We start from the raw sequence: 22849 nt of genomic DNA on the forward strand, positions 1-22849 counted from the left end.
GTAGACATATCTATGGACTTTGTTTTGGGGCTGCCTAGGAAAGAAAGGAGTAGAAATTCTATTTTTATGGTTATGGATGGATTTATAGAGTTTGCATATAACAGGACCATGCATACTACCACTTTATATTCTCCTTTTGAAATTGTTTATAGACTTAATCTATTTACTCCTTTAGATTTAATGTCTTTATCTGTTGACAACAGGAGTAGTTTGGATGGATGTTCTCAAATTCTTGAACAAATTAATGACAATGCATATGAAATCGATGATAATGTTACTAACATTTTTCCCTTTGATCCAGGTGGAGATTCGAGGTCGAATCATTTTGAGGAGAGGGGGAATGATGGGAATCAAGGTGGGCCTAGTCTTAAAGATATGTTGCAAGTTCCAGATGAGCCAAATACAAGTTCAAGGGCTTAAACGATAAAGATTATGCTTTGATTCATTTCATAAGCTATGGAAAGGGCAACAACATGACTTATAGGCTTTGGACACTTGAAGGCTTTCAACTTATTTAATTAATTTCAATGACCTATTTTATTTGCTTAGAATAATTGGGTTTATGCCTATGTAAGGGTATGTTGGGAAAATTATTATTTTATTGAACTAGGGTTAGGGTTACTGTAGCCGAGTTACTGTAGCCGTGGTACTGTTCACTCAGGGGTATTTTTGGAAGATGGAGTTTTATTTTATCTAGGGTTTCATTAGGTTTTCCTTTAAATACTCTATGTAGCCTCATTCTAATCAGTTGATGAAGTTTATGAAATTTGATGAATTTATTCATTGTGAGTTGAGTTTTACTCCTCTTGTTCTTAATTGAACTTTTGAACTTATCAAAGGTAAATCACAACCTTTGTGGCGTTCCTCCTTTGTAATTTGGGTTCTTGAGACGGGTTCTTCAATGGGTCTAGATTTTAATATAATCTAGGTTCTTGAAACGAGTTCTCATCGGGTCTAGATTCTCCATCCATAGACTTGATTTTGGCTTTCTTGGGAAGTTTTCAAATTGACTGTGGGTTCAAGGGATTTCATTCCCGCGGGTTCATATCATAGTAGAAACATGATACTTACCTGGAAGATCCATTACATATGCATTTTCATTAATTTGTTTAAGAATTTGGAATAGTCCATCCAAGCTACTCATGTCATCAACTAGTAAAGACTTTAAATCTGAAGGAGGAAATTGATTAAGTAAACAAACAATTTCAATTGGTGAAAATTTAGTAGTAGCATGAACACTCCAATTATATGTTAACTCAATGAATGGCAAACAATACTCCCACAAATGTTCATGAAGTACATCTAAAGTTTTACTCGAACCAAAATGACCACTCCAATATGCATGCTCAATGAATGGCAAATGATACTCCCGCAAACATTCATGCAACAAGTCAATGAATGGCAAATGATACTCCCGCAAACGTTCATGCAACAAGTCAATGAATGACAAATGATACTCCCATAAACGTTTATGCAACATGTCTGAAATCTTATTTTCACGAGAATGACCACTCCAATTATATGCAAACTCAATGAAAAGCAAATGATACTCCCGCAAACGTTCATGCAACACGTCAATGTATGTCAAATGATACTCCCACAAATGTTCATGCAATACATCAATGAATGACAAATGATACTTCCACAAACGTTCGTGCAACAAGTCTTTGAATGGCAAATGGTATTCCCACAAACAGTCATGCAACACAACAAAAGTTTTTCTTACACCATGGTAACCCAACAAACCAGCATGTCCATCACACACAAGCAACTTACGCATAAAACTAGTAGGCACACAAAATCTATTCATTCTAAACAAGTACCAATCTAGTTTATAGAACTTACCAAAAGATGCATTCTCACATGTTCCATACACACTAGCAAAGACATCATTATTAGCATGCAATTCCTTATCATATTCAAATCTCAACAATTTCGCATCTAAAATGAAGACAAGGACATACCTTCTTGCTAAAGCATTAACCACAAAATTTTTCATACCTTGTGTGTATTTGAATACATGAGGAAAAGTCCCAATACAATCCTCCCGCTTAGTATGCATTCTAGTCAACAACTTACCTTGTCTCTTTAAGTGTGTCAATGACTCTTGTTTTTCCAAGAAAGGTCGATTAAGAATTGTCGCACCTGGCATAAAATCAATGTAGTGCTCTATCTCCCTAATAGGTGGCAATCCACAAAAGACACCACTAGGAAACATGACCTCATATCCCTGCAACAAAGAGACAACAATACTAGGCAAACATACGTCAAGTCCGTTAGGATTAAGACTCGCCTTAGCACAAAAACTCACTTTTCTCTTTGTTTTTCTCTCACTTTCTTCACACTCTCTTTTCTTTCCACTCTTTTTTTCTTTTTCACTCTCTTTTTCATAATTACTTTTCAACTCATTCTCTCTTTTGCTTAAGGTTTTAGTCTCACCCTCTTCTTTTTTCTCTCTCATTTTTCTGTCTTTCTCCATTTCGGTCTCACTGTTTCTTTTCTTCTCAATCTCACCTTCACTCTTTCTTTTCAGCACAATCTCACTTTCACTGTCACCTTCACTCTTACTATTAAGCTCATTCTCACTTTTTCTTGAGGTTTCAGCCTCACCCAAATCTTTTCCCTTTGGTGGTTCGGTCTTCTCCTTTGCTACAACTTGATCATTTTTGTCCCACTTTGGTTTCCAAGAAGTACTAGAAACCGAAGTATACCTTGATGTACCCTTTCCAAAAAGCCGTCTCTCCACCTTCATAGCCATGTGCACCATGTCCTCTACCTCCTCATAATGTTGCAACTCAACTACATTGGCTATCTCCCTATTCAACCCCCTCAAAAATCTTTTCATTATGGCCTCCCGATCCTCCACTACATTAGCCCGAATCATAGCCACCTCCATCTCCTTATGGTAGTCCTCTACACTCCTAGACCCCTGTATAAGATTTTGTAATTTTTGGTAGAGGTCTCTATAGTAGTGGCTAGGTACAAATCTCCACCTCATGATAGCTTTCAACTCTCTCCATGTTTCTACAGGCCTCTCAAAATTCCTCCTCCTATTGGATACTAATTGATCCCACCAAATAATCGCATAATCAGTGAACTCAATTACAGCCAACTTCATCTTTTTCTCCTCAGAATAATTATGACAATCAAATACCAACTCTATTCTTTTCTCCCACTCTAAATAAACTTCAGGGTCAATTCTACCTTGGAATGATGGTATTTTCATTTTGATGCTTCCAAGGTTCTTATCTACTCTATCTCGACCCCCTGAGTTTGCCCTAAGGCCTCTTCCATGCCTAACTCTTCTATGTCTACCCAATCCAACTTCAGATGTTAGCACTTCCTCATCCTCACCATACTCTCCATTCTCATACCCATTCTTAATATTAGGCTCATGTCGCCTCCTATCTTTCTCTGCTTGCAGATTTCTAACCATTGCTTCTTGATTATCCATGCTATTCCTCACTTCACCTAACACCAAGTTCAACTGCTCAAACTCATGTTGCATGGCATGCAACACAAAGGATGAGTTATCTACTCGCCCCCTTGGTGATGTGCTACTCCGATGAGACATTACAAGGTCCTGCACAGAAGAATGTTAGTGGTAAAAAAGAAAACCTCACACACTCCCTTACGTGTTTCAACTCGAATAATGACACTCTACTCGTGTTTCACTCTTAATGGCTTTTTCCCGATAATAGTCTCACACTCTCTTGCCTTTTACCTCAATAGTTTTTCCACTCAAGTTCTTTCAGAACTAAATGAACTCAATCAAGACAAGACAACCTTGTTTTATCCCAACTAGTAATTAGATTCAGGAAACAAGAACAAGAGAAACATGAAGGAATAAAAATGACACGAGAATCAATGAAGTTATACGAATGAAAGAGTAGCAATAAGACAAGATACCAACTTGAGTGATGTATGCAGCAGCCCCTTTGATGATAATGTTCAATCAACAAATTTCTTTATTTCTCATTGTTGTAACTATGTAGCAACTTTGAATATGCTACCTTCTCTTCTCTTCAACTTCTTCTTTTTTTTTTCTTTTTTTTTTTGGAATTTTCTTTTCTTTTCTTTTCTTTTCCTTTCCTTTCTTTTCTTTTCTTTTCTTTTCCTTTCCTTTCTTTTCTTTTCTTTTCTTTTCTTTTCTTTTATTTTCTCTAATTCATCCACAAACAGCAATATTCAATTGTGAAAACCAACCAATTGAATTCAAACACACAAACATGGACAATGAAATAGAAAAGAATCAATGGAACGGACACTCCAAGCAATTGAAAAACTTAGAGATGCAGGAAACCCTAGAATTTTGAAACCCTAGGTGATGCAAATTTCAGCCAAACCCAAAACCTTAAGAATTTCTGATATGAACCCGCGGGAAAGGAATCCCTTGAACCCACAGTCAATTTGAAAACTCCCCAAGAAAGCCAAAATCAAGTCAAGGATGGAGAACCTAGACCCGATGAGAACTCGTTTCAAGAACCTAGATTATATGAAAATCTAGACCCGTTGAAAAACCCGTCTCAAGAACCCAGATTACAAAGGAGGAACGCCACAAAGGTTGTGATTTACCTTTGATAAGTTCAAAAGTTCAATTAAGAACAAGAGGAGTAAAACTCAACTCACAATGAATAAATTCATCAAATTTCATAAACTTCATGATCTGATTAGAATGAGGCTACATAGAGTATTTAAAGCAAAACCTAATTAAAACCCTAGATAAAATAAAACCCCATCTTCCAAAAATACCCCTGAGTGAACAGTGCCGCGGCTACAGTATGGTGCTACAGTAACTCGGCTACAGTAACCCTAACCCTAGTTCAATAAAATAATAACTTTCCCAACATGCCCTTACATAGACATAAACCCAATTATTCTAAGCAAATAAAATAGGTCCTTGAAATTAATTAAATAAGTTGAAACCCTTCAAGAGCCCAAAGCCTTTAAGTCATGTCGTTGCCTTCTTCCGTAGCTGATCAAATGAATTAAAACAGGATCCTCATCCTTCAAACCCCATCTTGAATGTTGGCCTCTTGCTAAACTTATCCCAGGTGGATTGCATCAATCCTTGTATTGTCTCTTTGATCTTCTTGGCCCATCTGGAAGTTGCAAATGATCTTTAAGACTAGGCTCATCTTGGTTCCCATCATTCCCCCTCTCCTCAAAAGGATTCGACCTCGAATCTCCACCTGGATCAAAGGGAAAGTGGTTAGTACCATTGAAAATAGTAGAAACATGATACTTATCTGGAAGATCCATTAGATATGCATTTTCATTAATTTGTTCAAAAATTTGGACTAGTCCATCCAAGCTACCCATATCATCAACTGGTGAAAATTTAGTAGTGGCATGAACATTCCAATCATATGTAAACTCAATGAATGGCAAAGAATACTCCCACAAATGTTCATGAAGCACATCTAAAGTCTTCCTCGAACCAAAATGACCACTCCAATATGCAAACTCAATGAATGGCAAATAATACTCCCGCAAACGTTCATGCAACAAGTCAATGAATGGCAAATGATACTCCCATAAACGTTCATGCAACATTTCTGAAATCTTATTTTCACCAGAATGACCACTCCAATTATATGCAAAATTAATGAAATACAAATGATACTCCTGCAAACGTTCGTGTAACACGTCTTTGAAAGGCAAATGAGATTTCCATAAACGTTCATGCAACACAACAAAAGTCTTCCTTACACCATGGTTACCCAACAAACCAGCATGTCCATCACACACAAGCAACTTACGCATAAAACTAGTAGGTACACAAAATCTATTCATTCTAAACAAGTACCAATCTAGTTTATAGAACTTACCAAAAGATGCATTCTCACATGTTCCATACACACTAGCAAAGTCATCATTATTAGCATGCAATTCCTTATCATATTCAAATCTCAACAATTTCGCATCTAAAATGAAGACAGGACATACCTTCTTGCTAAAGCATCAACCACAAAATTTTTCATACCTTGTGTGTATTTGAATACATGAGGAAAAGTCTCAATACAATCCTCCCGCTTAGTATGCATTCTAGTCAACAACTTACCTTGTCCCTTTAAGTGTGTCAATGACTCTTGTTTTTCCAAGAAAGGTCGATTAAGAATTGTCGCACCTGGCATAAAATCAATGTAGTGCTCTATCTCCCTAAAAGGTGGCAATCCACAAAAGACACCACTAGGAAACATGACCTCATATCCCTGCAACAAAGAGACAACAATACTAGGCAAACATACGTCAAGTCCGTTAGGATTAAGACTCGCCTTAGCACAAAAACTCACTTTTCTCTTTGTTTTTCTCTCACTTTCTTCACACTCTCTTTTCTTTCCACTCTGTTTTTCTTTTTCTCTCTCTTTTTCATAATTACTTTTCAACTCATTCTCTCTTTTGCTTAAGGTTTTACTCTCACCCTCTTCTTTTTTCTCTCTCATTTTTCTGTCTTTCTCCATTTCGGTTTCACTGTTTCTTTTCTTCTCAATCTCACATTCACTCTTTCTTTTCAGCACAATCTCACTTTCATTGTCACCTTCACTCTTACTATTAAGCTCATTCTCACTTTTTCTTGAGGTTTCAGCCTCACCCAAATCTTTTCCCTTTGGTGGTTCGGTCTTCTCCTTTGCTACAACTTGATCATTTTTGTCCCACTTTGGTTTCCAAGAAGTACTAGAAACCGAAGTATACCTTGATGTACCCTTTCCTTTTAGCCGTCTCTCCACCTTCATAGCCATGTGCACTATGTCCTCTACCTCCTCATAATGTTGCAACTCAACTACATTGGCTATCTCCCTATTCAACCCCCTCAAAAATCTTTTCATTATGGCCTCCCGATCCTCCACTACATTAGCCCGAATCATAGCCACCTCCATCTCCTTATGGTAGTCCTCTACACTCCTAGACCCCTGTATAAGATTTTGTAATTTTTGGTAGAGGTCTCTATAGTAGTGGCTAGGTACAAATCTCCGCCTCATGATAGCTTTCAACTCTCTCCATGTTTCTACAGGCCTCTCAAAATTCCTCCTCCTATTGGATACTAATTGATCCCACCAAATAATCGCATAATCAGTGAACTCAATTACAGCCAACTTCATCTTTTTCTGCTCAGAGTAATTATGACAATCAAACACCAACTCTATTCTTTTCTCCCACTCTAAATAAACTTCAGGGTCAGTTCTACCTTGGAATGATGGTATTTTCATTTTGATGCTTCCAAGGTTCTTATCTACTCTATCTCGACCCCCTGAGTTTGCCCTAAGGCCTCTTCCATGCCTAACTCTTCTATGTCTACCCAATCCAACTTCAGATGTTAGCACTTCCTCATCCTCACCATACTCTCCATTCTCATACCCATTCTTAATATTAGGCTCATGCCGCCTCCTATCTTTCTCTGCTTGCAGATTTCTAACCATTGCTTCTTGATTATCCATGCTATTCCTCACTTCACCTAACACCAAGTTCAACCGCTCAAACTCATGTTGCATGGCATGCAACACAAAGGATGAGTTATCTACTCGCCCCCTTGGTGATGAGCTACTCCGATGAGACATTAGAAGGTGCTACACAGAAGAATGTTAGTGGTAAAAAAGAAAACCTCACACACTCGCTTACGTGTTTGCACTCGAATAATGGCACTCCACTCGTGTTTCACTCTTAATTGGCATTTTCCCAATAATAGTCTCACACTCTCTTGCATTTTACCTCAAGAGCTTTCCCACTCAAGTTCTTTCAGAACTAAATGAACTCAATCAAGACAAGGCAACCTTGTTTTATCCCAACTAGTAATTAGATCCAGGAAACAAGAACAAGAGAAACATGAAGGAATAAAAATGACATGAGAATCAATGAAGTTATACGAATGAAAGAGTAAGAATAAGACAAGATACCAACTTGAGTGATGTATGCAGCAGCCCCTTTGATGATAAGGTTCAATTAACAAATTTCTTTCTTTCTCATTGTTGTAACTATGTAGCAACTTTGAATATGCTACCTTCTCTTCTCTTCAACTTCTTCTTTTTTTTTTTTTTTGGAATTTTCTTTTCTTTTCTTTTCTTTTCCTTTCCTTTCTTTTCTTTTCTTTTCTTTTCCTTTCCTTTCTTTTCCTTTCTTTTCTTTTCTTTTCTCTAATTCATCCACAAACAGCAATATTCAATTGTGAAAACCAACCAATTGAATTCAAACACACAAACATGGACAATGAAATAGAAAAGAATCAATGGAACGACACTACAAGTAATTGACAAACTTAGAGATGCAGGAAACCCTAGAATTTTGAAACCCTAGGTGATGCAAATTTCAGCCAAACCCAAAACCTTAAGAATTTCGGCAGACTACTTTTTGTTTCAAATTTTTTTTTTTTTGGCAACCCTAGAACAATGAAGCCCTAGAATTAAATTTAAGGATACTAAAATTAAAAGATAGAATCAGACCTGATTGGAAACCTTGCTCTGATACCAAATGATATGAACCAGCGGGAAAGGAATCCCTTGAACCCACAGTCAATTTGAAAACTCCCCAAGAAAGCCAAAATCAAGTCAAGGATGGAGAACCTAGACCCGATGAGAACTCGTTTCAAGAACCTAGATTATATGAAAATCTAGACCCGTTGAAGAACCCGTCTCAAGAACCCAGATTACAAAGGAGGAACGCCACAAAGGTTGTGATTTACCTTTGATAAGTTCAAAAGTTCAATTAAGAACAAGAGGAGTAAAACTCAACTCACAATGAATAAATTCATCAAATTTCATAAACTTCATAATCTGATTAGAATGAGGCTACATAGAGTATTTAAAGCAAAACCTAATTAAAACCCTAGATAAAATAAAACCCCATCTTCCAAAAATACCCCTGAGTGAACAGTGCCGCGGCTACAGTATGGTGCTACAGTAACTCGGCTACAGTAACCCTAACCCTAGTTCAATAAAATAATAACTTTCCCAACATGCCCTTACATAGACATAAACCCAATTATTCTAAGCAAATAAAATAGGTCCTTGAAATTAATTAAATAAGTTGAAACCCTTCAAGAGCCCAAAGCCTTTAAGTCATGTCGTTGCCTTCTTCCGTAGCTGATCAAATGAATTAAAACAGGATCCTCATCCTTCAAACCCCATCTTGAATGTTGGCCTCTTGCTAAACTTATCCCAGGTGGATTGCATCAATCCTTGTATTGTCTCTTTGATCTTCTTGGCCCATCTGGAAGTTGCAAATGATCTTTAAGACTAGGCTCATCTTGGTTCCCATCAATTTCGGCAGCCTACTTTTTATTTCAATTTTTTTTTTTTTTGGCAACCCTAGAACAATGAAGCCCTAGAATTAAATTTAAGGATACTAAAATTAAAAGATAGAATCAGACCTGATTGGAAACCTGGCTCTGATACCAAATGATATGAACCCGCGGGAATGAAATCCCTTGAACCCACAATCAATCTGAAAACTCCCCAAGAAAGCCAAAATCAAGTCAAGGATGGAGAATCAAGACCCGATGAGAACTCGTTTCAAGAACCTAGATTATATTAAAATCTAGACCCGTTGAAGAACCCGTCTCAAGAACCCAGATTACAAAGGAGGAACGCCACAAAGGTTGTGATTTACCTTTGATAAGTTCAAAAGTTCAATTAAGAACAAGAGGAGTAAAACTCAACTCACAATGAATAAATTCATCAAATTTCATAAACTTCATAATCTGATTAGAATGAGGCTACATAGAGTATTTAAAGCAAAACCTAATGAAACCCTAGCCAAAATAAACCCCCATCTTCCAAAAGTGCCCCTGGATGAACAGTGCCGCGGCTACAGTGCCGTGCTACAGTACTCGGCTACAGTAACCCTAACCCTAGTTCAATAAAATAATAACTTTCCCAACATGCCCTTGCATAGGCTCCCTTAAGTCCTTCTCATAATAAACTCAATTATTCTAAACTAATAAAATAAGTTCTTTAAATGAATTAAATAAGTTGAAACCCTTCAAGAGTCCAAAGCCTTTAAGTCTTGTCGTTGCCCTCTTCCGTAGCTGATCAAATGAATTAAAATTGGATCTTCATCCTTCAAGCCCCATCTTGAATGTTGGGCTCTTGCTAAACTTGTCCCAAATGGATTACATCAATCCTTGCATTTTCTCATTGATCTTCTTGGCCCATCTGGAAGTTGCAAATGATCTTTAAGACTAGACACATCTTGGTTCCCATCAGTTCCTCCTTTGTAATTTGGGTTCTTGAGACGAGTTCTTCAATGAGTCTAGATTTTAATATAATCTAGGTTCTTGAAACGAGTTCTCATCGGGTCTAGGTTCTCCATCCATTGACTTGATTTTGGCTTTCTTGGGGAGTTTTCAAATTGACTGTGGGTTCAAGGAATTCCTTTCCCGCGGGTTCATATCAGTGACTCACTTAAGGTCACCTTTCAAACACAAAGCCTCCTACTTCACGTTCATATCTTTCAAAGTGAACCTCACTGATTCACTTTAAAGGCTAAGATACACAATCACTTTCTTCATGCTCTTCCTACCAAACCATCAATCCCGGTGCGTAACTTGGACCAACCAAGTTATACAATCCAAATCTCGTCAATACATACATCCCTTCCTTCATTCATATATAACCTAACCAACACTTCACCATAATATTAACCAAACACAATACACAACTTTAAGCCAACATTGAGACTTAAACATCGTGTGCTCATGGTTAGGATAGATTATCCATTACATGTGGTAAATCTGCTTTACACATATACCCTACCCCTATTATCACCTAAGATTAACATATAATCCACTAACGCCCACTTGTGTAACACAAGCTCCATACTCCGATAATAACTTCCAACTCAAACCCATACAACATGACACTTTATACAACCAATCCAACTACTTAGCTTATCCTAGCACTTTACAGGACATACCTCCATTCATAACTACACATCCCTTCACGTCACATAACTTACAATCACTTCCAAGCTACATCACTCCACCACATGGAGTACACTCCACGTGTACTCCATTCACATGCATTACGCCACATCACCATTATGGCATACCCGCTATATGGTGCGTCACTATACCACATGGAGTACACTCCTTGTGTACTCCCTTCACATGCATTACACCACATCACCATTATAGCATACATGCCATATGGTGCATCAATCCATCACATGGAGTACACTCCACGTGTACTCCTTTCACATTCCATACCCCCACACAGAGTACACTCAGCATGTACTCTTCCCGTTCCACACTATGCCAAGAGGGTATATTTTACATATACTCTCATTCTCTCACATTACGCCACACACAAAGTACACCCAGCGTGTACTATTCCCATTCCATCTACACGTCATGATAGGAACCAAGGTAGGCCTACTCTTAAAGATCCTTTGCAAGTTCCAGATGGGCCAATTACAAGATCAAGGGCCAAGAAGATCAATGATAGGAACCAAGGTGGGCCTACTCTTAAAGATCCTTTGCAAGTTCCAGATGGGCCAATTACAAGATCAAGGGCCAAGAAGATCAAGGAAGCAATGCAAGGATTGGTGCAATCCACCTGGGATGAAGCCAGCAAGAGCCCAACATTGAAGATTGGTCTGAAAGAAGAAGAACCAGTTTTGATCCACTTTATTCAAGCTGTGGAAGACATGACTTAAAGATACGGCCTATTGTTATTGGAGGCTTCTAATTTGGTTAAATGATTTATTTTATTAGTTTAGAATAAGTGGGCTTGAAGATGCTTGACTCACATGTCTTATTTCTTTTGAACTATGTTTTTGGAAAGGCCTTGTATTTTGGCCAAGGGCTTATTTGGAAAATTACATTTTAGGAACTAGGGTTTCATCAATTTACTGTTGGGGTTACTGTAGCCGCGCGTACTGTAGCTGCTACTGTTCATCAAGGGTAATTTTGGGTAAAATGGGCATTATTTTGGCTAGGGTTTTGATTAGGTTTGGCTTTAAAAACTCTTTGTAGCCTCATTTGAGACCTAGACAATATTGAATTTTATTTGTGAGTTGAGTTTTCTCCTCTTGTTCTTGATTGAACTCTTGAACTTATCAAAGGTAAATCACAACCTTTGTGGCGTTCCTCCTTTGTAATCTGGGTTCTTGAGACGGGTTCTTCAACGGGTCTAGATTTTAATATAATCTAGGTTCTTGAAACGAGTTCTCATCGGGTCTAGATTCTCCATCCTTGACTTGATTTTGGCTTTCTTGGGGAGTTTTCAAATTGATTGTGGGTTCAAGGGAATTCATTCCCACGGGTTCATATCACGTCACCAATACAACGCATACTCCACAACCACACTACACGGCACAGTCCGCAACCCTTCACAGCACACTTCCCAATTACGCCCAACACTTCACAGTACACTACACGACACAATACACCTCCATACAACACAGACAAGCCCAACACTTCATTACACAGCACCACATCACAATACCACAACTCCACAATACCAACAGCACAGTCCACAACCTAGTCAACTAATCAATATCTAACATAAATACGAGGGATAGAGAGTTACACCATCGACGGGATAACCCGTGCGTTGCTTGTTGACCATCACGGTCGAAGACGTCGGAAGGGTCGTACGTGGTGGCTAAACCGCATACGGTGACTGTTTAGGCGTTTGGATAGCTAGGTGTGGTCTTAGAAGGGCTCGTGGTGGTCTTGTGATGATGGCAATGAGCATAACACGGCGGATCTAACCGTGTATAGTGGCGGTTAGCCACGCCCAGTGGTTGTCCATCACGTGTATAGTGGAGGTGGTGGTTACTAGTCGTGGGTGGCGGTGCACGGTGGTGGAGGGTGTAAAACCCGTGCGTGAGAGAGGGAGAAACCGTGAGATGGAGGAGGGGCTTCTGGCCATGGGTTCGAGGGAGGAGGAAGGGTGAGACCAGGAGTAGCTCGTGGTGGTGTCCGGTGGCCAAGGTGGGTGCGCACGGTGGCACTAGGAGCTTCGGTGGCCTTGAAGCCGTGTGAACCGATTTTCATGGGTATGGTGTGTGTGCACGATGGAGGGGAGAGGGAGGCTGAGCTTGCTAGGGGATGATGGCCTGCGGAAGGGGAAGCCGCTGTGGAGGTGGTGGCGTCATTGGGCGGCGCACGGCGGCGCTACGTGCACCAAGCCCATTCGGGCTGTGTACTTCCAAAATGGAGAAAAGGAGAGCGTGAGAGAGAGGGGCTGGGTTAGGGAGGCTCGCCAACGTGAGGTGGAGCTGGTGGTGCCGGCGATGAGGGTTGGCGACGCACGACGGCGCCGGGCTGTGCGATGGAGGCTTCGGCGTGGGAAACGTAGTGTACAACGTATTGTTGTGGGAGAGGGAGGAGAGAGAGGGCTACGGGAAAAAGTGAGGGGGTCTGGGTATTTAACCCAGTCCCCTCGTCTGGGGATCCACGTAATGATCTAACGGCGAGGGATTAAAACATTGATTCAAAATGCATTAACTATTAACATAATTAAAAGCGCTTAGAGGAATTAAGGTAGAATATTATTTTAAACTAATTTTAGTTTATAAAATAATATTATTCATCATTAATAAAATGATGAAGTCTCACTTTAACATATTAATAATAATATTAATAATTGAAATCATTTTAATAATAATATTAAAATGATTTCCGACAATTATAATATTTTTGGAGCTCTTCAATAATATTATGATTGTCATATTTAAGATCAATCTTAATTCAATAACAATGGAAATACTGCTTAAAAATATTTCCAGCATATTTAAAACACTGGGCGTGCCTTAGAAGTCACAAGATATCTTTCGAAACAAGCCATCATGGTTTGACACGCATGACGAGTCTCGCAGTCGCTAGACAGAAGGGCAGATGATCACATAATCTCTGCCTTCTGGATTTGCTTACGTCATAAAGACGGAACATACGTCAGAAAGAAGAAACGTACGTAAGAAGGAAGGAGTAGTGTAATAGTCACCTATTACACAGTCTCCTCACTTCACACTATTCACGGCCATAATACAAACCACGCAGTAATTGATATGAACCAGCGGGAAAGGAATCCCTTGAACCTACAGTCAATTTGAAAACTTCCGAAGAAAGCCAAAATCAAGTCAATGGATGGAGAACCTATACCCGATAAGAACTCGTTTCAAGAACCTAGATTATATTAAAATCTAGACCCGTTGAAGAATCCGTCCCAAGAACCCAGATTACAAAGGAGGAATGCCACAAAGATTGTGATTTACCTTTGATAAGTTCAAAAATTCAATTAAGAACAAAAGGAGTAAAACTCAACTCACAATGAATAAATTCATCAAATTTTATAAACTAATTAAAATGAGGCTACATAGAGTATTTAAAGGAAAACCTAATGAAACCCTAGCCAAAATAAACCCCCATCTTCCAAAAGTGACCTTGGATGAACAGTGCCTCGGCTACAGTGCGGAGCTACAGTAACTCGGCTATAATAACCCTAACCCTAGTTCAATAAAATAATAATTTTCCCAACATGCCCTTGCATAGGTCCCTTTAAGTGCTTCCCATAATAAACTCAATTATTTTAAACTAATAAAATAAGTTCTTTAAATGAATTAAATAAGTTGAAACCCTTCAAGAGCCCAAAGCATTTAAGTATTGTCGTTGCCCTCTTCCATAACTGATCAAATGAATCAAAATTGGATCTTCATCCTTTAAGCTCCATCTTGAATGTTGGGCTCTTGCTAAACTCGTCCCAAGTGGATTGCATCAATCCTTGCATTGTCTCCATGATCTTTAAGACTAGGCCCATCTTGGTTCCCATCATTCTCCCTCTCCTCAAAAGGATTCGACCTCGAATCTCCACCTGGATCAAAGGGAAATTGGTTAGTAACATTGAAAATAGTAGAAACATGATACTTACCTGGAAGATCCATTAGATATCCATTTTCATTAATTTGTTCAAGAATTTGGAAAGGACCATCCAAGCTACTCCTGTCATCAACAGGTAAAGGTGTTAAATCTAAATGAGTAAATGGATTAAGTCTATAAATAATTTCAAAAGGAGAATATAAAGTGGTAGTATGCATAGTCCTATTATATGCAAACTCTATAAAATCCATCCATAACCACAAAAATAGAATCTCTACTCCTTTCTTTCCTAGGCAGCCCCAAAACAAAGTCCATATATATGTCTACACATGACTCACTAGGAACAGGTAAGGGTGTATGCAACCCATGTGGCAAAAGCTTAAATTTGGCCTTTCTGCATGTAATGCGCCTGCCACAAATACGATTGACATCTCTCATCATCTTAGACCAACATAAATATTTATGCAAAATGTATAAAGTTTTCTTGACACCAGAATGATAGTCCCGCAAACGTTCATGCAACAAGTCAATGTATGACAAATGATACTCCCACAAACGTTCATGCAACATGTTTAAAATCGTCTTTATACCAAAATAACAACTCCAATTACATGTGAACTCAATGAAATGGAAATGATACTCCCGCAAACGTTCATACAACAAGTCAATGTGTGGCAAATGATACTCCCACAAACGTTCCTGAAACACACCTAAAGCTTTTCTTACACCAAAATTACCTCTCCAATTATATGAAAACTCAATGAATGGCAAGCAATACTTCCACAAACGTTCATGCAACTTGTTAATGAATGACAAATGATACTTCCACGAACATTCATATAACACTTCAATGAAAGGCAAATGATATTCCCAAAAACGTTCATGCAACACAACAAAAGTCTTCCTTACACCAAGGTTACCCAACAAACCACCATTTCCATCACACACAAGCAACTTACGTATAAAACTAGTAGGCACACAAAATCTATTCTTTCCAAACAAGTACCAATCTAGTTTATAGAACTTACCAAATGATGCTTTCTCACATGTTCCATACACACTAGCAAAGTCATCATCATTAGCATGCAATTCCTTATCATTTTCAAGTCTCAACAATTTTGTATCTAAAATGAAGACAAGGACATACCTTCTTCCTAAAGCGTCAACCACAAAATTTTCCATACCTTGTGTGTATCTGAATACATGAGGAAAAGTCTCAATACAGTCCTCCCACTTAGCATGCATTCTAGTCAACAACTTACCTTGTTCCTTCAAGTGTGTCAATGACTCATGTTCTTCAAATAAATGTCGGTTAGAAATTGTCGCACCTGACACAAAATCAACATAGTGTTCTATATCCCTAATCGGTGGCAATCCACTAAATACACCGCTAGGAATCACGACCTCATATCCCTGCAATAAAGAAACAACAACACTTGGCAAAGAGTCGTTAAATTCGTTAGCATAAAAGCTTCTCTTAGCATAAAAACTCACTTTTGTCTTTCTATTTCTCTCTACAATCTCTCTTTCTTTTTCCTCTTGTGGTTCCACTCTTTTTTCTTGACTCTCAACCACCTCTCTATTTTCTTTTTCTCTCTCTCGTTCTTTTGATGTTTCGGCTTCATTCTTGTTTTTCCTCTCACTATCTTTGTTCTTTTCACTGTCTGTTTTTCTTTCAGTCTCCTCTTTTTTTGAACTCTCGGTCTCACAATTGTTTTTCAACTCATTCTCTCTTTTTCATGAGATTTCAGCCTGACCCACATCATTTCCCTTAGGTGGTTTGGTCTTCCCCTTCGTTACAGCTTGATCATTTTTGTCCCAATTTGGTTTCCAAGAAGTACTAGAAACCGAAATATACCTTGATGTACCCTTTCTTTTTAGTCGCCTCTCCACCTTCATAGCCATGTGCACCATGTCCTCTACCTCCTCATAATGTTGCCACTCAACTACATTGGCTATCTCCCTATTCAACCCCCTCAAAAATCTTGTCATCGTGGCCTCCCGATCCTCCACTACATTAGCCCAAATCATAGCCACTTCCATCTCCTTATGGTAATCCTGTACACTCCTAGACCCTTGTGTAAGATTTTGTAATTTTTGATAGAGGTCTCTATAGTAGTGGGTAGGTACAAATCTCCGCCTCATGATAGCTTTCAACTCTCCATGTTTCTACAGGCCTCTCAAGATTCCTCCTACTATTGGTCACTAATTGATCCCACCAAACAATTGCATAATTAGTGAACTCAATTACAGCCAACTTCACCTTCTTCTCCTCAGAGTAATTATGACAATCAAACATCAACTCTATTTTTTTCTCACACTCTAAATAAACTTCAGGGTCAATTCTACCTTGGAATGATGGTATTTTTATTTTGATGCTCCCAAGGTTCTTATCTACTCTATCTCGTCCCCCTGAGTTTGCCCTAAGGCCTCTTCCATGCCTAACTCCTCTATGTCCACCCAATCAAAGAGCCCAAAGCCTTTAAGTCTTGTCGTTGCCCTCTTCCATAGCTAATCAAATGAATCAAAATTGGATCTTCATCTTTCAAGCTCCATCTTGAATGTTGGGCTCTTGCTAAACTCGTCCCAAGTGGATTGCATCAATCCTTGCATTGTCTTCATGATCTTTAAGACTAGGCCCATCTTGATTCCCATCAGTAATGCCCAACACTTCAACTACACAACCACCACAACTACTCCATTCACAGTTCACAACGCAGCGCACTCCACAATAACAGTACAATCCACAACACAATCAAGCTTAACAATAAATAACTATCGAGAGAAAGGGAGAGTTATACCATGCGTCGGGGCTAAGAAGTAGCGTTGCTTGCTGCTTGGCTTGATCCCCCAGTGGTGGCTATGCATGTGTGAGGAGAGGCCGATTTAGGTGCAATGGTCACTGTCGTGACCTTAAAACAAGGTTGTTTGGGTGGCTTGCAGCTAGGGTTTGGTTGGGTTTTGTGGTGGCGACAAGAGGTGGAGAGGGGTAGTTCGTGGCTGGCTTGGTTGTGTACAGTGGTGGGGGTGTGTGTGGTAAGGGTGTTGAACCGGACCGGATTTTTTCCGGATCCGGTCCGAAACCCGGAAATCCGGGTGCATCCGGGCGGTTATCCGCCCAGATTACACCCGGGAGGTTAAAAAACTTCGGATCCGGTTACGGATCTGGTCATGTGACCCGGTTATCCGTAACCGGGTCATTTAAAACGAAAAAAACCCGCCCCTTTCTCTCGTCTTCAGTCTCGCTTTGCTGTCTCGACTCTCGAATACTTAGGGTTTGCTCGTCTTCTCGAATCCGTGGTCACTCTCAGTCTCGAATCTGCCTCGTCTTCAATCCGTCGTCTCTCTCGGTCTCGAATCCGCCTTCTCTCTTAGTCTCTCTCGAATAGTTAGGGTTTGCTGTCTCTCGGTCTCGAATCTACCTTCTCTCTCAGTCTCTCTCGAAGTGCTTAAGGTATTTTTTTTCATTTGCTCTGTTTTTCACATGTAAGTTTTAATCATTGTTTTATGTAATACTCGGTTTGTTTAGTTTATATTATTTTTCCTTTGCTCTGTTTTTCACATGGGATTTAGTTTTGTCAGACATCGTGGGTCAACGTGTTTTGGACGTGCTGTGAGCATATGATTATGGTATCCAATTATTATAAAAAGCAAAACCCAAGTAAAATACTTTGTAGCAGTAAAGAATTTTCAAAACTTTCATCACAAATAAAATTCAATTTAATTCACCAACAGATTCCCGTGTTCATTATTTTGGGATAGCTGGTTTGAATTGGAAAACACTTCTCAAAGTTCATTATTTTTTTCTTTGAAGCTTATTAATTTCATTGGTGCTAAACCTACTACCCTTTTGATATTGGGTACATTGGTGTTAATCATGAGCACCTTGTGTTTCGTGAGTGTTATTATCATGAGCACCTTGTGAGTTGCTTAAGGCAATATTTGGTTGTGTACATTGGGTTATATCATGAGCACCTTGTGTTTCGTGAGTGTTGTTATAGTACCCTGAGTTTTGTATTGAGTACCAGTACTGGGTTTTTGTATGGGTTGAGTGCTGAATTTGATTGTATGGTTGAGTGTAAAAATTGCATCCTGATAACAATACCATTGGAGACTTTATGAAGTCTATGTTAATTATATACGTGGTGATGAATACAATTGGTAGGTTTATATGTTTGTATGTGTGTGTATATAATAATATATATACATGTATATATTGAATAATATTGAATTCCAGACGGCCCAATACAATTGGCAGGTTTATATGTTTGAATTGTGATTACATAGGTAATTAATTTGATGTTTAAGGAGACAATAGTGAATAATATCATCCTTAATTGTATATATATATTATATGTATGGCCCAATGTTTTTACTAATTACTATTTTCTCCATTAGTAAGAGTACTACGACTAGTAATGCCGATGGTCGTTGGCTGATAACTAATGCCTATATATTGGTAGCTATATATATATATATATATATAGCTAATTTGTCTTTGTAGATAATTGACTTAGTGCATGAATACTATAATATTAGTTTTTTTAAATGCCAATCTCATGATCTGATCCTAGCTAGCAGCTTATAATTATAGGGGATTTTAGCAGAATTAATTGTTCTCATGATCTGATCCGATCCTAGCTAGCAAGCTCTGAAAATATAAATTGTAAAAAAGTGTTATACATTCATGTAACAAAACTAGCGTAGGAAAATGTTGTCATTTATTCTGAATTTTGTACTAACTATGCCCTTGATAAGTTTTACGTTAATTGTTAGTTTGATTTTTATTATATTTCTTCTTTTTTTTTCTTATGTTTCAAACAGATGGAAGGTAGTTTTAGTGGTAGTGTTGGTGGATTAGAGCCTATGGACATGGAGGAAAACACTAGTCCTTTAGTGCCTTCCTCTATGAATACCCAAAACCCCACACCATCTCTCCCCCCAAAGTCAAAAAGAGCCAAGAAGGCTACGAACCAATCTCTTGTATGAGATCATTTTACAAGGGTTGAACCTATTGATCCCATTGCACCCAAAGCTCAATGCAATTATTGCTTTAAGATTTATGGATGCCATTATAAAAATGGTACTTCATCAATGTCACACCATCTAAGATATTCTTGTCTGAACTCTCCCATTAGAGAGAATAAAAATCTTGGGAAGGATAAATCACCATCACACACTGGAGTTCGAAGACTGTCCAAGCACTAATTTGCACGCAAAATTGGTTGACTTGTGCACCACTTAGTTCTTGGGAGGTCAAGGAGCATGTAGAACCCGTTGACATCGAAGGTAAACACTTTTATTTGTTAAGTTTGATTTTTTATTATTAATTTATCCATTTAACTTAACCTTTATATTTTTTTCTGCTTAAGGTAACCCTCTTCCTTCAACTTCAGCAACTTAAGCATATGGACTCCCACCCTATGCATTGAAAACTCTCCTTATGCAGTAAGTTATCGGAACCATGCCATTTTTAATTTAACCACATCATGAGTTTCTTAGTTCTTTGTATTAATATTTGTAGTAAGAATGATTGCCAACTAATAACTGCCTTATGCAGTAATGTTTGATTTGAATTCAAATTAGTTGCTGCAGGGCTGGAAACTTCTCCAACACCACTGTGCTGGACCATGTATTTGTATGTGTGTATACATTGTATTCGTTTTGGTACCATGTCTTTGATCTTTATAAGTTAATATAAGCTTGTGAATTTTTTCAGATGGGCTGGAGAGATGGACCCTCGTGTTATTTTCCGCAACATTGTCCAGAGGCCGCGGCATAAAGCTACTGGTAACGCTTAATTCCTTCATTTTCTATTTTATTTTTGTTCTTTCTAGAGGGAAGAAGTATTTAGATTCTTAATTCATAGGTTCTGTTATTTAGATGTTATGTAGTGTCTTTTTCTTTTTTTATTATGGACTGAGAGTTATTTATTTCAATCTCTTCCTATGGGCTTCTGTTTTTAGATGTTTGATGTAATGCCCAACTGGATTGTAACTTTTAGACGTTATATTATTATTATTATTTGGGCAGGAGCAATTGCATGAAAGGGAACAGGCCATACATGAGTTGGAAAGGAAGATGGAAGAAAAAGATTGGGAGCTGAAATAAATTGGAGAGCATTTCAATTTTCAATGGCTAGGGCCTTAGCAAGAACTTGCATGATAGTGTATATTAATTAGTTGTAATATATATGCAGTACTTTGGCAAGAACAGCATACACACTTTGGATGAATGCATTTGGATGAATTTGTTTTAAAAAAACCTACTATAAATTTGTCTTAAAAAAAAAACCGGATTAAATCCGGATTAAATCCGGTTATAATCCGGATATCCGAATTTAACCTGGATATCCGGATCCGGTTAACCGGATATCCGGATTTAATCCGGTTATCCGCCCGGATTAAATCCGGAATAATCCGGGAGGATAACCGCCCGGTTTTTAAAATCCAGATATTCGGATCTGGATCCGGATATTCGGATCTGGATCCGGATGCACACCCTTAGTGTGTGGGTGTAAGAGGCCAATGGGGAGAAGAGAGAGAGGCAAGGCCTCGGCTGGATGGGCACGGCAGCGCTCGGGTTGGGTCACGAGGTTGACCCCGGGGATGCCGTGGGTGGCAATGGTCTTGATTGGAGGCCGCTCGGGAAAGGCACGGTGGAGGCCGTGGTGGAGAGAAATAGAGGAGAGGGGGAGAGGCTTGGATCTGAGAGGGGAAGGGGCTGGGTTGTAGTGGCAAGTGTGGGGCGACCTCACGACGGCTTGTGGTGGTGTTGGGAGGCTCACAGCAGTGCTAGGCGTGGCAAAGGAGAATGAGAGTAATCAGAGGGGGCTTTAAAAAGATATCCGTGGAAGGGGTCTTCAGAGAGAGAGAGAGAGTGCTTGAATGGAGGGGTTGGTGGCGCTGCGACGATGTAGCTAGGAAACCGAGAGGGAGAGGATCTTGGGGCTAATTCAGGGAGGAAGAGAGAGAGGGAGTGTGACGCCCCCAATCCTCGCTTAAGATGGAATGGATACTTAGAGCGTCGGGACATGTAACACAAAGTTACATACCCCTTTTTATGACAATTAATATGTAATGCATCCTAGTATGCAACTAACAGTATGCAATAATCGCAGTGAAAATAAAAGGTTAAGGTGAAAATAAAAGGTTAAGGCTAAGGGCAGGTTTGGGGCACAAGACAAAACACAAAATTTTCATCTCATCTCATCTCATCATTACACCTATTTCAAATCCCCATACAAAATATAATAAACAATTCAACTTTTTCAAATTCCAATACACATTTTTCAAATCCCAAAACAATAATAATATTAAAACATATTATTTTAAACTTCAAAATAAAACACAAAATTCTCATCTCATCTCACCTCCCAAATCTGCCCTAAAACATCCCAGTTTCATTAGATAATCATCATGTTCGAAATAATAAAGTAGCATAGACTTATATACAAAATCATATTCTTTTCTTGATGCGATCTAAACATAAAGGACTTGGACTATGAACATCAAAATTAAGTCCAGCTTCCTCTCCAGATCTGACTCCTCCTTAATCATGCGAATCCAGTGCTCCATCAATCTCGCCCTAGTCGATTCCTGACACAACTTCTATCATTTTGAGTGGAATGATATAATTCTCATAAAAGGGTGAGATTTACTCAAAATCTCAGTAAGTTAAACAACTAACTGACCCAAAGATAAATCAATCAAGAAAATTGATAAATATGCAATGCATGAGATGCGAAAAATCAGTATGCATGTCTCCCATCAAGATTTCTCAACATCTTATAAGAATATGAAGACACGGGATTTTACTCAATAAGTAATTTCGTCATCATTTTTGAAAAGACATAACTTCTTCATAAAAATTTCGCCATAAATTTTCTTCATCATAGACTTACATCATTATCTTAATTAATAACATAATGTATGGTAATGTCGCAATTCTCCATATGCACTGTGAGTACTTGTCGGTGACCGTAATATAACTTACGTTGAAACTACGTTATTTATAGACTCATTTTTAATGCAT

The 22849-nt window shown here is 38.6% G+C and overlaps 1 long non-coding RNA gene across 1 annotated transcript; it reads left to right on the forward strand.

Annotated features, from left to right (window-relative positions):
• The first annotated feature begins 18077 nt into the window (after window positions 1-18077).
• Window positions 18078-20988, forward strand: LOC109002498. Its single transcript, XR_004802447.1, has 6 exons — window positions 18078-18269; window positions 19954-20104; window positions 20188-20263; window positions 20402-20453; window positions 20535-20605; window positions 20849-20988. It is a non-coding gene; the product is annotated as an uncharacterized LOC109002498 (long non-coding RNA).
• Window positions 20989-22849: the final 1861 nt, after the last annotated feature.

The sequence above is a fragment of the Juglans regia genome, chromosome 9 (genome assembly GCF_001411555.2).
Source record: "Juglans regia cultivar Chandler chromosome 9, Walnut 2.0, whole genome shotgun sequence".
NCBI classification, from domain to species: domain Eukaryota; kingdom Viridiplantae; phylum Streptophyta; class Magnoliopsida; order Fagales; family Juglandaceae; genus Juglans; species Juglans regia.